This window comes from Suricata suricatta, chromosome 2, assembly GCF_006229205.1.
Source record: "Suricata suricatta isolate VVHF042 chromosome 2, meerkat_22Aug2017_6uvM2_HiC, whole genome shotgun sequence".
Taxonomy (NCBI): Eukaryota; Metazoa; Chordata; class Mammalia; order Carnivora; family Herpestidae; genus Suricata; species Suricata suricatta.
In genome coordinates, this window is record NC_043701.1 from 49,337,088 (window position 1) to 49,354,336 (window position 17,249).

At 44.2% G+C, this 17,249-nt stretch overlaps 1 long non-coding RNA gene across 1 annotated transcript in view; it reads left to right on the top strand.

Moving 5' to 3' along the window:
- The window catches only part of LOC115306044, a 26,760-nt gene extending 9,511 nt beyond the window's left edge, over nucleotides 1-17,249 (top strand). The window contains exons 2-4 of the long non-coding RNA XR_003915151.1: nucleotides 5,601-5,927; nucleotides 8,299-8,353; nucleotides 16,959-17,249. This is a non-coding gene — a long non-coding RNA (uncharacterized LOC115306044). The remainder of the gene's footprint in view (nucleotides 1-5,600; nucleotides 5,928-8,298; nucleotides 8,354-16,958) is intronic.

Consider the following 17,249-nt stretch of genomic DNA (forward strand, 5'->3'; position numbering starts at 1 on the left):
ACATATGACCTTCTATGCCAGGAGGTCCTCCATTGTTAATATGACCATAATTCATGTGAAAAGCTAAGAAAGGAGTAAATTCAGAAGGCACAGAGTTCTTCGGGTATTTGTAATATGAAGGCCAGGCAATCCATAAAATGCCTGTAGTTAGTTGTTGGGCAAAGCTTTGTATTTGTTTTTATCTTAGAAGACAGATCTGTATCAAAATTTCAAAAGTATCCCTGACCATCCTCCTGCAGAAAGACTTCAGCACACGTAGCTAGGAGGATTGTAAAAGCAAATGCTTGTCTCTATAACATCCGGATGAAAATGAAAAATGTTAAGAACATCTCATCTTTATCCACACACTGCTCACCTCAATCCAAGGATCGTAATTTTCGTACGGATGTTTGGTAATGTGTAACTTTAAAAAGATATAGTCCTTTAAGTAACGTGCCATCTCAGGCTCCTTTTCTCCAAACTCAGGGCCCCTTTCTGTTGAGCATCATACTTGCTTATCTCCTGTCCCCAGTGTCTCCTACCTTCTCCCTGTGAATTAACCAAAGAAAACCTCTTGGTGCTCCTGACCCAAGAAGTGTGGACAATTCTGACCACGTGGGTAGCAAGGCAGTACTGTGATCCATTTAAGAATGTGATCAATATGTGTTCATACAGTGTGTCTGTGTCAGGAATAACTTAGTAAAGGAATAGTGTGTTGTCACTAAGGGGTTTTATTAATTTAGAAACTCAGGACTCCAGTATTTTTTACAATAACACGAGCAAGAGAGTGATGAATCCTTTACAATCAACCACGAGGACAGTGATGTTGTCAAAGCCTATTTTTTGCTGGTACGATTCCAGAAGCTTATCCACAATTGATGCCACTTTCACAGGCTCAAAGTTTTCCCTGTATCCTGAAATAGAGGCATAGGTTAACCTGCAGGAGAGCAGAAGTTGAAGGAAATTGCAAAGCAACATTTGAATAATGAATATCTTGCCAGGAAAATGTATCTGATCTCCAAGGAAAAGGCATTGGAAGACAGGCAAGATGGCAGAGGGTTTTCCCTGACACAATTTTGAGTTCTTTGACAGCAGTATCTTCCCGTTTATGAAGCATATAGACATGCGATCTAGAAGCGAGACATGATCAGAAAGAGAACCGCAGACAAGGAAGATGTTCAAACCCGCCCACTTCTCATCTCGGTATTTTCAGAGTTTTCCCCTCATCCCACACTAATGACAGTCCCGCAGGAAAGACAAACCTTTTCCAGATGCTTCGGCAAATTTACTGTGTTTTTTTTCTCCTACAGACAATAATAAATAACTTTCACTTAGGACTTTGCAATTTAAAAAGCATTTCATTTTCACAATGATCCTTTAAAGTCGCCGCAGTAATTACTATTGTTATTATGTTGATTTTTATAAATATGAATACTTAAGTTCAGACTCTTTTTGAATCATCGAAGCAATAGGTGGAGAGGCAGGAATTTTTAAATACAAACCATCCAACCTCAAATTCCCTGCTTTTCTTCCTCCTTTTGGAATGGCGGTGGGGGTAGGATAAGATATTAATCTCTCTATAATTACATTGGCTTCTTTGAGTAAGAACTTGGAGAAATATAATATGCCATTTAAAATACTCTTATGTTTATAGACTTATACAATATTCATACTGTTTTGAAATAGTTAAGAGGGGAGAAAGTATAATTCTTCATGGTAAAAATAAACTGCCATCATCAGGCTAGGATTCGGCACCAACCAAAACATCCTGATTGTTTCCCTACATTGTTGGGGGCATTTATGAAAGTTTGGGGATTAGAAGGGGAACTGGCATCATGTAGATTTCTCTGTGAGGCTCCACCATCCCTCCGGGATCCCAGGACCCTTCCTCTTTTTCTCTCACTTTGTCCCACCCTCCCGATGACGGACTCTTCCATCTAGAGCGAATCGAAAGAGAACGCGAGTTATCTCCCCACCGTGCTTTGTGCTTGCCTCCGATGGCCTCCAGAGACTAACTTTCAGCTAAATTCAAAGATAAAAATCAGTAAACAAAAACAAAACAAACCTTCGCAACCATCTTTATTTCAAGGACTGGGCTCCCTTTCCAACACAGAATGGCTTGTCAGATACGGGTTTATTCTTCAACAACAGATGGGTCTGTATGTGAAAAGAGACCTACTCATGTGTCCGGTGGCATGCAGACTTCTTCAAATGCACATGTGGTTCTGATTGCCATGGCGGGCCCACATGACATTAATGCAATTTCCTCTTTAACGTGCCCCCTCTCTATCAGCCCTGATGTTCATGTATCCACATTGAAGACGGAGGCCTCCATCAGACCAGCAGGAGTGCCGCAGAGCTTTGTGGAGCTTGGCCAAAGCAACGGGCCAGCATTTGGGAAAGTCTAGTGATGATGTGATTTCAATTTCATACCATCTGTCCCCAGATTTCTTTTACTGAGGGGCTGGTCACTGGCTTTGAAGAACAGTCAGAAGGCCAGGGCTGTGGGATGCTCTGTATGGACTTGAAAGGACAGGAGCTCCTGTGAACCTCATGGCTGGTTCTTGCCATGGGGAAGAGACTGTCAGCTCCCATTAAGAGATGTATTTGGATGTCCTAATGAAAGCAACCTTCAACAGCTGGCTGTGTGAGAGGCTGGGCAGGAGATGTCACATTGCTTCCCCGGTGACAGACAGACCACAGGCAACCAAGGAAGGAGGGATAAAATAATGGCTAGTGTTGTTCTCAGAAGGGAACGTTCTTTCTTCTTCGGAGAATAAGGCCTCACCACCTATTGTCCAAATGAAAACCGTCCCCGCAAGCTCTTTCTCTAGCACGATATCACCATTCCAATAGGAACCTAGACCAGAAAATAAAAACAAGAAAAAAAATGGGTTTTTTTTGGCCAGTGAGTCAGAGTTGTTTTTTTTTTTTATGGTGTATGATTTTACATAGGCCCTTGAATGATTATTTTCTTTGCTCCCAGGCAATCCGGATTAATTGATACAATAAAGGTCTGGAAGCCCTAAAATGTTGGTTTAATTCCCAACTCTGACACAAAAGAAGCGAAATGACTTGCAAGAGAGTATGTTGAAAAATCAACAACAATTTTCCTATCCGCAAAATAGCGTCGGAGTGCCGCTGGGACACTGTGTGGCATTCAAAAAAATTGTGTTCCAAATGCTAATTATTCACCAGTTGGTGTTCCAGATCGTGTCTCTTGACATCAGTAAGTTGATTGCTAACAGGATAATACTGGCTTCACTTTAAAATGTGGGTTTCAAAAGTAGACATTTTCAGAGTCGCCAGAGAAACAGAATGGGGACAAAACCGTAGGCAAGAATCCGAACGTCAACTCCTTTGTTTTGTAATGAGGACAGCAGGGCCCAGAGAGGTTAGCGCCCTGGCCAAGGCCACAGGGAAGGTTGGTGACATGCCAGGACAAGAATGCAGGGCTTGACTTTGATCCGTACCACACTCTGTAAACCGTTTGACTTTCTATCGGCCTCCTTCCTGTGATGGGCCCTGGGAAGGGACTTCTCATGACGTGGCTCTCCCATGACTCTACACGGGTGATTTGGGGGCAACCCGCTTTGCCATAGCGGCTTTCCCGTCGTGTACAATGCTCATTCCTCGATGACAGAATCGCCAGCGTCTCCTATCAGTCGCTGAGGTCTTAGGAGGCATGAAAATAAACAAAGCCTGACAACCCTGTTCCCGTGTTCTGACCTGTTCACCTCCCTGCCACTTCCAACTCTGCTTCTCCCGGAGTGGCCGCTGCGTTATTTGAGTCAGCAGGTCCTCCGGAGATCAGGCAGCGGGCGCCGAGGCTGCCGGAAAGAACGGCTGTGCGGAGGCGGGCGTGGGGCTGAGCTCTTTAAACTCCAGGTTATGACTTCCTCAGGAGAAGCCCAGGCCTCGCTGAAGGTGGCTTTGCGTCTCAACATTTTCAAATTTCTTTCCTTTTTCTTAACCACTTCATGTCTTGGAATCGCTAGGGTTCTCACTCTGGTAAAAAAAAAAAAAATCTTGACGTATCCTCAGGGGCCTCCTTTGTTCTGGAATGTGCCAACGGGCAGCTTTAACAAAAGTCTGGATAGAAAAGAAATCCAACTTAGAATTGCTGTGAATGACACTGACAATCGTACCTCGGATTCATTGAAAGATACCCAATCTGTACATGGGCATTCACGGCTGCATTTTTTTACAGTGGCCTGAAAGAGATGTAACCCGAATAAATGTGTCCACTCATGCCTGGGTGAACAAAAATGTGGTATATCTATACAATGGAATACTATTCAGCAGTAAAAGCAAAACACCAACACATATTCCAAGATGGATGACACTTCTCTCAAGTGAGAGAAGCCAGATCCGCCTCCCCCCGCCCCCACATATTGTATAATTCCATTTACACGAAGCATCCAGGAAAGATAAATCTACAGAAACAGAAAGCAGCTTAGTGATTGCTAAAGACTGGAAGAGGGAATGAGGAATGACTGCAAATGGACACAAGGTTTCTTTTGGGATCATGGAGTTGTTTTAAAATGAGGGGATGGTGATGGTTGCACAGCTCTGAAAATTCACTGATCATTGAATGATCTACTCTGAATAAGTGAGTTCTCCGGGGTGGAAATTATACCTCAATAAAGCTGTTAAAACCAACAACCCCACAACCAATGTCCCAGCTCTTAGTATGGAGGACGTCGTCTCTGGAGGGGAGTGATGTTTGGTGTAGTTGGGCCACGGGACTGATTCACCATCAGGGTTTCCTCAGCCCAACGGCTCCTCACGGAGTGCCAGCGACCTTGGAGTCCTTCAGGAGCCCTTGACATGATGCAGCAATTTACAAAATCAACTGTCTGCCATTGTGAGGTGACGTCTGACCAAAGCCTCGGTTCAGGGACACGTGCATTCAAAGGCGAAAAGCCCATGGCAGCAGCAACAATTTCAGGTCTGCAATTAAGACATTTAAAGTGTTTGGGGCTGACAAGGAAAAAGTAAATGTTGATTCAGTTGTAATGTTTTCAAAGATGTAGCCTTGCAAAATGGATCTTGCACAACTGCTGAGTTTTGTTTATTTGTGCATTGTTATTGTCTTTAAAAAATTCTTCCTCCCCACCCCCCACCAAAAATTTCCAACCAGCACTGGGACCCTTAGCAGGGGAGACTGGAAACGGGTCTGAATAATGCATTCAAGATAATTTCAAAAAATCACCCTTTAACGAGTACCATATTCCCTCCAATTTTCCCTTATATATGATTCACCATTTTGCAAATACTGATGCATAAAGAATGCACTGAATGTGGCAAAAGTTGAAGATAGCCCCTGTGGATAAGACCTAATGGACACCATCCTGAAATAATACGTACAGCTCAGCCTCCAGACATGTGTCTTCAATTTAAAATAATTCAGCAATCATGTTCAACCAGAACCTGATTACACAAAATGGGACTTTTTAACTCCCAGACTTGGATCAAATTTTGAGGCCACAAAAAAAAAACGTGGGAGATAATATGTGCCATGTTTATACATTCCAGATACTGTGATTAAATGATCCACACTCAGATTTAACTATTTCTTTGAGCTTATCAAGGTATCTATTTCTATTTTCCACCTATAGATCTTTGCCAAGACTTCATGAGAACGTGTGTCAAAGTCCTGGGCCTTGATGCAAAGCTGAAGAAGGCTGAAGATCAGTTGTGCTCTTCTGTGTGAATATTACGGTTTCCAAAGTGCTGAACTGGGTCATGTTCTCCACTTTCCTGGAGACTCAGGATGGAGGAGACAGGACTGGGAAGAGTTGACTCTCCCTGGAGTGACACTGGGGTAGCCTGGCACATCCTGTCTGCTGTGCTCCCTGGAAGATGCTCTGCCCCACCCCTGCACCTGTTACTGCCTTGTCCTCAGCCCCCTTCTCCCTTATCACCATGGCTGGTCTTTGTCACAGGTAAGCTGGATCTGCCCACATGGGATTTCTGAGATGCTAGCAAATCCCCACATCCTTGTCCTTTGATAGACTGGCCAGTGCTTGAGCTGCGACCATGACTGGTTCTTAATACTTCAAATCCCTTTGATCAGAAGAAATAGTGGCTACAAAGGTGTTTGGTGAATCCCAACCACTGGTCTCTGGTGATAAGATTGCCAGATAAAATACAAACGCTCAGGTCAATTCAAATTTCAGATAAACAACAGAGTTTTTAGCAGGTGGGTGTCCCGCATTTGCATATTATTTGCTGTTTAACTGAAATGTGAAGTTAGCTGGGCGTCGTGTACTTTCATCTGCTAAATCTGGCCACACTAACTAGTGACCACCGCTGTGTGCTACATCGGTAGGGGACTCTGCGGCTGATGGGGAGGGGCATGTGATGCTGTCATGTGACCACCTCCACACGCCTGACTACGAGTTGTTTCATTTTACCAAAATTATTAAAGGATTTGATGGTCTCAAAATTAGGTAGTCTAAACGCGAGCATACTAGAAACAAAGGGTTTTGTGTGTGTTGTTATTCAATAAAATGAGCCTTTTAAGCTGGTAATGGTGATCTTTTTAAACAGGTCATACCAATAAACCTGCAAACTTTTGTTGACACGTTTATCGGTATTTCATGAGTTATAAGCAGAAAGCTGGACAGCATTTAGGGTACTGCGTGAGGGAAGAGTGCCTGCTGGCTTTGAATTCTGACTTCCGGTCTGACTCCGGGCTGGGGGATGAGGTGGGGGATGGGGAGTGGCAGGTAAGACCCTGTGGGAAGCATGCCAGGTAAGGTGGTGTTGGGAAATTCATCACTAAAAATAAAATAGCAGAATTTGCAAGTGACTTGCTTCTCCTTGCCCCCATCAGTGAGAGTGGATTCACTATTATCTTTTCAATAACTTCACCTTTAATCACTTGTACACCAAGTGGGAGAGAAAAGTGGTCGGGGAAGTCGACTCTCTGGGGATTCCAGGTAAGTTGACTAGGTCCCCACCCATTTGTCAAGCATGGAACATCACCTGTCACAGGTGCTGGGGGCAAAAGATTAGGTTGTGATTCACTGCCTCCAGCTACTTCCAGGAGGGGAACTCAGTGTGGCACCCCAGAGCACCAGTTCCAGCTTGTGGCGGGCCCCAAATTCCCCTCAGGTTATTAAACTCACATATTCAAGAAGAGAGGCTGTCTTCTCTTCTTTCTCTTCTTTTCTTTCTTCCTTGATAAAGTAACATTTATTTTTAGGGTCTATTCTGTGCCACACAGGCCCAGTTCCTGCCCGAAAGAGCTTGCGGTTCGATAAAAAGGGAAGAAAGTGTAACGTCAGGAGGTAGAAGGTGGAGGATTCTGTAAGCAGTTGAGAGCATGGGAGGGATCAGGGAGAAGCCGAGCAGGGAAGACAGAGGACAAGGTTCATGGGTGAGAAGAGGGTGCAACTCATTACTGAGAAGACCTGTTGGGGCACCTGGGTGGCTCAGTCATTTGAGCATCCTGTTTCAGCTCAGGTCATGATCTCATGGCCCGTGGGTTCAAGCCCTGCGTCCGGCTCTGTACTGACAGCTAGCTCAGAGCCGAGAGCCTGTTTCAGTGTCTCCTTCTCTCTCTGACCCTCCCCTGCTTGTGCTGTCTCTCTCTGTCTCTCAAAAATAAATAAAAAACAAAAACAAAACAAAAAAGACCTGTCATTGGACAGAGAGCAATGACAGAAGTTTTAGGAGGCACAAAAATTTGGCTGACTGTGAAATTTCCAAAATAAGTAATCCTTGGCATCTTCCGGTGGATGAGAGCTGTCTCTCTGTCAAATGCAGAGGACTGCTTTGGGATATTGTTCTGAGCCCCACCGGGATCTTTCTGTCTGATGCAGCCATGTTTCGGAGGAAATGCAACAGCCTTTGTTTTGTTTTATTTAAAAGTCAAGGGCACCAGGGTGGCTCAGTTGGTTGAGCATCAGACTCTTGATTCCGGCTCAGGTCATAATCTCATGGTCATGAGTTTGAGCCCTGCATGGGGCTCTGCGCTAACAGCGGGACCTGCTTGGGATTCTCTCTCTCCTTCTCGCTCTGCCCCCTCCCCCTACTCATTTTCTCTTTCTCTCTGTCTCTGTCTCTCTCTCAAAATAAATAAATAAATAAATAAATAAATAAATAAATAAATATGACCTCCCAAAAGTCAGTGGAATGCTGTCGAGTGATATGAAGCCCATGTCGGCCTCCTTGGGTCTCATGAGTCATCCTTGACTCATTTCTTTCTTCTTTATGTGACCATTCGTGGTTTACAGGTTTCCTCTTCCTCTAGATTGTAAGTCCTGTGAAGGCAAAACTAATTTCCCATTTGTTTCTGTCCCCTAACAGTGCTTTGTGGCGTTGGACCCATCACAAGGGTCGATAAATGTTTGAATGAATAAAGGTAACAAAAACACCTTTCTTTTGCTTTGTTAAAAATAATTCTAACTAGTTTCTACTGACATATTGTAGATATATCTTAAGAAATGGCCTCCTCAAATTACAGCTTCAACAACAGATCAAAAATCAATTTCCAAATAAGTTTCTTGGTAGAAAGCCCTGCACACACACAGACACACACACACACTACAGCAATAAAAATGTCATTTGTGAATTTAAGAACTACAGAATAACAATAGATAATCCACATTCAGTTATGATCTGTTCCTAAGGCCAGGAAGAGCGTGAGTAAATGAAATACACAGATCTCTTCAAATCACACAAGCTCCAAGACTTCTTTTTTTTTTTTTGCTGCAAGAGCTGATGATAAGCGGAAAGCTTTACCTTCCCTTAGTTTGCATATTCCTCCCTTTGGTGAAAGTAGAGAAGTCATGGACAATGCAGTAACCCATCAAATCTAAGAGGCCATTGGTCGTAGGACATGGAATTGTTTTGGGTGCCAGTGAGAAAGAAAGCATTGCCATGGAAACAGCCCAAATTCAGAGACAATAAGATGTGGAAAAATGCATGTCTCAGAATCTGTGAAATATAGATAATTCTGCCTACTGCTTGGCCCGGGGCTTTGCATATTATAGGCGGTCAATAAATTTGTCAAATGAGCGAGCAAATAAAGATGACAAGCAGAAATCCTTGGGTTTTATAAAATGCCTGGAGACGGCTTCAGAGAACAGTGGACCACATCTTTTTTTGATGCTTTAAGTAACCACTGCAAAGAAGCAGGGGCCAGCTCTCTGACTGCTAACAGCAAAACAAAACACAAACGAACAAAAAACTAGGTTGCAGACTGCATCTTTCCGACTGCCCCCGGAGGAGTTAGGCGTCGTGTGTTGTCAGGAAGGAATAGAGACTTTTTGTCCCCAGTGTCTCTGTCAAACAGTGATTTTTCTTTGAACAATCAAAGAAGGGATAGTTGCATGCAAGAATCCCACTGAAGTGTGCAAGAATGTGCAAACAAGGTTTCTAGGCGAAGGAAGGCAGGTGGATATAAATACATAGCATCGAGTAAAAAGTTTCGTTATCAGAAGCTTGGTGGGTTTAACACATACATCAGAAAACAGCCTCTGCACACGACTGAGCCCGCAAAACCCAGAATTGCAGCTTGCCACTCTGTATCTCCTCTCCGTGATAAATATGGGTAGTATTAATGTCATCTTCTAAGCCCCCAAAAATATAGCTGACTCTGTTCAACAGAGCTGGTCAGACGGCTGCAGGTAAATCATCTCTAGATCAGAAACCCATGTACACATAATCTTTGGAGCATTTGCAAAGTCTGGGGCACAGAGTGACAGATCTGGAATATTAATATTACTCATAGCCTGTCTTACTTGAGTTTGTGTGCGCGCACATGTATGTTTTCCTCACCGGGTAATAACAAACTGAGGGCTGAAGGGGGATGGGGGAAGGGGAAGGGGGGTGATGGTCATGGAGGGGGGCACTTGTGGGGAAGAGCACTGGGTGTTATATGGAAACCAACTTGACAATACACTATAAAAATAATAAGGAAATATTTTCTGACATGGACCTCCTTATGACCTGGCTTTTAATTCACCTTCTCAGGGGTCCTTCAAAAGAACCAAGAAGCCATTTTAATTAAGAGTAAAATTCAATTTTTGGAGCAATGACCTGCCTTCTGAACGAAATCCTCCCCCTTGTGTGGGTGCATATAATGCTTGTGCTAGACTGTCCTAGATGGGCTCAGTTTTCCAGAGGACACTGCATATGTCTATTTTCATCCAGCAGAGTCAGGCCAGAGCTGAATGGTTTGGGTCGCATTAGGCTCTGAAACAAAAGAAATTTAAATGAAGAATTTAACTCTGAATGTGATTCCAGGGGTTATTTCCCCCAAGGTCCTGGACCATGGTTTTGAAATGAGTACCTGCTCAGGTAACATTTATTAAGTTAATGAGGGAAAGCACACCCTTGCTACAGAGGGGCGTCAGGAGAGGCCATTGAAAGATACCCGAACTGTGGCTTCCTGAAATGCATTCTGAAGCCTGCAGATAAGTATTTATGCAAGAAAAGGAAGTTATGGGGACCCTGGGTGGCTCAGTTGGTTAAGTAGCCGACTTCAGCTCAGGTCATGATCTCACGGTTCATGGGTTCGAACCCCGCGTCGGGCTCTGTGCTGACAGCTCAGAGTCTGGAGCCTGTTTCTGATTCTGTGCTGTGTCTCCCTCTCTCTCTGACCCTCCCCTGCTCACACTCTGTGTGTGTCTCTCTCTCTATCAAAAATAAAAATAAAATTTTTAAAAAAGAAAGGTGTATTTAAAAAACATGGAGCTATGGTGGATTTAGCAGGGCTTTTCAAACTCTTTTGCTCGTGTCTCCCCTAAAAGAATTTTGAAACTGATGCATACTTGTCACTCTGTTAGGTTGGCATCTAAATTGTAACAGTTACAAAGGACATAGTTTCCGGTATGCTTGAAATACTGACATTGAAAAATAAAACTGTTATTGTTACATTATCCTTCAAAAAGTTTTTTTAACATTTATTTATTTTTGAGAGAGAGACACACAGAATGTGAACGGGGGAGGGTCAGAGAGAGAGGGAGACACAGAATCAGAAGCAGGCTCCGGACTCTGAGCTGTTAGCACTGAGCCTGACATGGGGCTCGAACCCACGAAGTGTGAGATTATGACCTGAGCCGAAGTTGGCTACTTAACCGACTGAGCCACCCAGGTGCCCCTACATTATTCTTTTAAATGTATCTACAGAATCTAAGAATCATAGCAATTGAATACCCATCTTACTATTTAAGAAAAATATGGACACAAAGTCTTGAAAATTTCTATTTCTTTGTTTTCATAAACTTTCTTAATTCATTTATTTTCTACTCATCCTAACAAAAAAATGTATATGATTCGAAATGAGTCTTTTTATTCATTCTGCCTATAATGCTATATTTAAAAAAAATTCTACCATTGATATTTAACAAATAACAATCTATTATGATAAACTTTGATTTAAAGCATCAAAAACAAAAAGTAAAAGTTACTGAATATTCACCTTTTAATGAGATGGAAGAGGATTTTTGTTTAATTAGAATTCAAATAAGGTCCATACATGACAATAGTTTGATGTCTTTTAAGTCCCTTTTAGGCTTTAAATCTCAAATTCTCTCTCTCTTCAATTTATTAAAGATATCAGGTCCCATTCCCCTAAATTTTCTATAAATCATTAGTTAAATCTAGAAGTTCGATCAGATTTATCTTCAACTATTTGGCAACAATATTTTATTGTAGCCAACAATACTTCAGTTGTGTATCTTTCTTAATTTCAGCCTGTATCTTCCTTCCTATCCAAGCTACAATAATGGGTAAATGAACATCTTCATACCAAAATGATGGAAGATGATGATGTCAAATAGATTTAACTAAATGATACCTGGCAATGGGAAGTTGAGGCAACTCATTAGAGGCCAGGCCAAGAAGCACCAAGACCATTGGACTGAAGGTTTGGTCATCCCACAGATAAAAACCTGTTCAGCTGAATTGCTGGCCAAGAGTAAGGGGGCTCTGGAGAGAGGCAGCTGTGGATGCCTAGTGGGGCTCCCTGACTAACTACAGAAGTGGGAGGGAGGTAAGATCCTTCAGTCTACTTCAAGCTCTATATTCCCCCAAGTCTGAGAAGTGATGAAGCAGGAGATCTTTAGTAGTATAGTGAATGGTGGGATTGCCATCCCAAGTCCGTAGAAGGGTCCTGCGGTGGGATGGAATGGCATAGAAAACACGGCTGGGGTGAGGGTGAGCCCATCTATCTACTAGAATCTCTGCAACACCTTGAGTGCCAGACATGCATCCTAAGTCTCCCAAGACAAGTGTTTGGGATTCTCTCAGGTCATATAACTGAAGACTATAAGAAAAGCAAAAACATTTCCCGAACTATAACTTGATACTCTATCTCTATGGGTTCCATAAGCCATATTGTTGGTTCTTTCTTACGTATCCCTTCCTCCACACATACTTGCTACTCTTTGGGCCTCTGGTGGTCATTCTCTAAGTTTTCAAGTGAAAATTTGAAGATGACTATGTTAATAAGGCTTGTTGTGTTCTTAGCTGAGAGTCCTTGATGTCCTGCTAGTTGGGTTTTTTAAATTTTTAATGTTTATTTATTTTTGAGAGGGAGAGACAGACAGAGTGTGAGCAGGGGAGGGGCAGAGAGAGAAGGAGACACAGAATTGAAGCAGGCTCTAGGCTCCGAGCTGTCAGCACAGAGCCCAGATGCAGTGCTCGAACTCATGAAGTGAGAGACCATGACCTGAGCCGAAGTCAGACCCTTAACTGACTGAGCCACCCAGGCGCCCCTGCTAGTTCTTCTTTGTGAGTTTAAAAATCCATCCCCAAATTGCACAAGAGATCATAGAACCTACAGAGAGTATTAGTGTGTGGGTATACAAACTACACACAGTTTTCAACTATTTGGATAAAATGTTCTGCTGCAAGAGAAGATAGAGAGTGAAGAGTGGAAGGGGAGATGGAGGTCTGCAGGGGGCGAGGCAGACAAAGGGAGACAGGAAATCTGTGTTTAGACCAGTACATAATCATTATTCCTTTGACCCGTTTCCTCCACAGGCATCTGAATGACTTCGATGTCTAAGGGTTGAGTCTCCCAGCTCATCATTAGGCTACCGCTCTGTTGTTTCTAGCAGCCAGACTGGATCAAAGACAGCCATTCAGGAGGGCCCCCTGAGGGTTCTAATTTGAAGTGTTCAAGACTAGCTCTCCAGTGCTGCTTGGAGCTTTTTGCCACAGTTGGCCTCACTGCCTAAAATTCCACGAGAGGAAATTACCCTTTGGAGCAAGAAGCATCCTGTGTTAGAATGCCAAAGCCCTAAAAAATACATTGCAGTGAAATCTCACAGCTGCCCATACCTTCCCTCCAGCTAGGAGGTGAGGCCCAGGGCCAGGGAAGTGGAAAAGTGGAGGATAGTTTGGGCCACAGGCCACTTGCTGAAAGGCCATGTCAGAACCGGCCCATCATGGGCTGTAGCAGAGCCTGAGAGCCTGAGTGGAGACAAGACTCTGAAGAAAAGGCCACCAAGAGACAGAGGTCTGCTCTGTACTTCTATTTTTATTATTATTAAAGTTTACTTATTTATTTTTGAGAGAGAGAGAGGCAGAGAAAGAGGGAGAGAGAGAATCCCAAGCAGGTTCCACACTGTCAGCACAGAACCCCAGTCATGGCTCAAACCTACAAACCATGAGATCATAAGCTGAGCTGAAATCAAAACTCAGACGCTTAACCAACTGAGCGGCCCAGAAGCCCCTGCTCCGTATTTTTAAAAGGGGTTGGACCCCACTAGTCTGAGCAGATACTCTGGATTGAAGAGTTTAGGACAGGGATCATCTCGGTGAGGTGACCTAGAGGTTGCTTAGCTTTTGAACGAGTTAATGAAATAAAGTATATAAACCAACAATCTAATAAAATATCAAAAAATGAAGAAATTGAAATACAATATCCCAAGATTTTCCCAGTATGACCAACCCTGTTACATTTCTTGACCTTTCCTCTTGCTTTTGATAATTTTAAAAGAACAAGAGTCCATAATCTTTAAATAAGTGACATTGTTTCCCAAGAAAGGACATTTACAAACTGATAATCACACACACACACACACACACACACACACACACATTATACTCACACACATTACATCCTTGCCCTTATGTTTCTGGGTCCATCAAAGCTTTGTCACAAAGTGACATTTGGAAACAATTGGCAAAGGGAGTAGAGTTATCACTTACAGTTTCTGAATCCATCCCACGACATGATGTATGGAGGCGTCAGAATTATGCATGTGAAATATCTATTGCATATAGAGCTTAAGGACAACCTCCTTGGAGTTTGCGTAGTGAAGTCACCACCGCCCCCTACTATGGTAACACTGCAGTGCATGTTATTTCAAGTCATAAAAAAGACAGTATGCATAAGACTGCCTTTTCCAACATGGGGCTACATTCTGAGGAGTAGCAGGAATGAAGCAGAGAACGTCAGGAGGGGCAGGGCCGTACCAGACCTTATGATGCAAAGTGCAGAGTTCGGGAATTCTTCTGGGATCAGCGTGGCAGCTCAGAGGGATCTTAGGACAGTGGGCACATCAGGGCCTCTTGAGCCAGGCTAACTGGGTTTGAGTCCTGGCTCTGCTGCCTAGTACCGTGTGACCTTGGACGAGTTATTTAGCCTCTCTGTGCCTCGGTGTCCTCACCTACGAAGTGGGAATGATAGAAACAAGTCCTGGTGCTTGAGTCTTCCAAGGGGATTAACCGAGACAATGTGTAAAAGGCTTAGAAGGGTGCCTGCCCCCTTGTAACAATGTTGTCTTACTGGAAGGAATTTAAGGACGGAATATCGTGACATACCAAGGCGAGTGCCTTGGCGGGCCATTGCATGTTTCTGAGCCTCAGTTTCCTCCTCTACGAAATGATGAGACGAAATCAGATGCTGTGAGGCCTCCTCGCTCTGACAGTCTCTGGCTGGGGCTGCAGTGCAGAGAGAGGCTTGCATCTGAATTTGCAGATGGACCTTAGCCCCTTGCCCTGTCCATTTGAGGCAGAATTCTGACAGTCCAGGCAGAACCACAGCTCTTAAGCACAAGAGCTCACGTCAAGTGTAATCCGAAGAACTCTCCCGAGAAGCCATATTCCAATTCTCAGGGACACCAAGCAAAGCCGTCTGAGAGCCTGTGAATCTACACAAACCAGGTGGCCTCCAGCCCCTCTTTTTGAGCATCTCAAACAAAATGGATTCCCAATGTCAGCAGAATTTTACATATGTTATGCTAAAGCACGTCACTGGAACAAGGAGGAAAGACATAAATAATGCAAACTGAGCATCCATCTTGGCCGTGGCCAGATGACATGGGGGTGGGGGCCACAATTAGCCGGCAGAGCCCTGACAATGGCCTCAGTAGCAATGCATTTGGGAGGTAGAAATCGAGTGCTCCATAAAGGGGAAAGACACAGAGAGACTGGGCAGGCTGTGACACAAGGTAGGGGGAGAGAGCAGAGACCCAGAGAGCAGGACAGGGAGGAGGTGCACACAGGGAAGGGCCAGCTCCGGCTTCGAGTGGAGCTCAGACAGAAAACGGGAGTGCCACCCTTTGAATCCTCACCATGGCATTTTGATCAAGCTGTTGATTCTGCTTGAGTTTCAATTACAAAGGACTGTGAATTATACGTGGAAAATTGTCTGGGCCGGTCCCTTAGCAGATGGGAAAACTGCGGTGGCAAATGAAATTAGCAGGCTGCCTTGTGGAATGAGTCCTTGTGCCTTTCCTCCTTGGTACTTTCTGAGTCTGCTTGGGGTGTAGACGCCAGGACCGGCACTGCGGGGTATTTTGTTTGTTTTGTTTTTAATTTTTTTAATGTTTTATTTATTTTTGAGAGAGACAGCATGAGCAGGGGAGGGTCAGAGAGAGAGAGGGAGACACAGAATCCGAAGACAGCCTCCAGGCTCTGAGCTAGCTGCCGGCACAGAGCCTGACACGGAGCCCGAACCCATGAACCGTGAGATCATGACCTGAGCCAAAGCGGGAGGCTTAACCACCTGAGCCACCCAGGCGCCCTGTGGGGTGTTTTCATCATGAACAAAACAACTATGAGACAAACAAACCTAAAAACAGAAAACACAAAACTTTTCTCTTCTACAGATTTAAGAAATAAATTCCCTTTTCCAAGAAATGGCCAACTGGTTTTAATTCTTGGAGGCTTGGGTGGGAGCCCATGGGAGACGGGGCCGTGAGATTTCTTCTTCCTTCGCTCACAGCCCACCTCGGGCACCATGAACCACATTGTCGCCTCTAGAGAGTTTGGCACTGTGCACAGATAGAACAGCAGAACCAAGCAGGGAATCCACTGCCCCGGGAGTGAAGCCTGCTCCCTTTCTCCAGGAGGCAGGTTGGCCAAAACTTGTGGTTTCTGTTGAAACAGCACCTAACCCCCCTTCCTTGGAGGGTTCCAAATGAGAGATAGAGTTCAGGGAGCTCCAAGCAGCCAGCACAGCAAAACCCAGAGAGAACAGCACTCACCAAACAGCAGGAGGAAGGCAGATGGGGAGCTCACAGAAATCAGCCTCCCTTGATTAGCAGGCTTCTGGGAAGCCAGCTAGGATTTCCATAAAGTCTGGGCTTTTTAGAAGCTAGCTCACTAGGTTGGTATCCTAGGGGGAGTCATAACCCAGCAGACAGATACTCAAAATCATAATAATCATTAAAACAACTGTAATAATAATGATAATCAGACTAGTTACAATACAAGCGTAATAAACGCTAGTACTTATTTAATGTTTACGATGTGCCCACCACTGTGTTAAGCACTTTACATGCATTTTCTCACTTAATCCTCAAGTAAGACTTTGGGGTCGATACTATCATTACTGTCGTTTTAGAGGCAATGAAATGGTAGTGCAGAGAAAAGACATGTGTTGCAAAGGTCATGGTGGCAGATTGATTGCCAAAGCGATTACCCTTCTTCGCTCTTCCCGGGATCCACAGTCTGCAATGCAACTTTGCAGCTTTTGACTGGCTTCATGTCTTGCTTCTGGCCAACAGAATGAGACTTTGCTGATAATGTCCTGGTTCTGAGCCCAGACCTCCAACACTTCCACTCTTCTCCTGGAACCTGGGCACGCAGCTGGCACACACCAGCCCAGACCAGCCTGCTGGAGGAGGAGGGGCCACGTGGAACAGAGATGAGCTACCCCAGCGGAGACCCTCCCACACCAGCCAGCCTCCTGAAGATGCTTGAAAGAGCAGATGAGCTGAACCTGGCCCAGATTAGCAGAACCACCAAGCTGATCTGCCAATCAGTGAGCAAAAATAAATGGTGGTTGTTTAAAATAA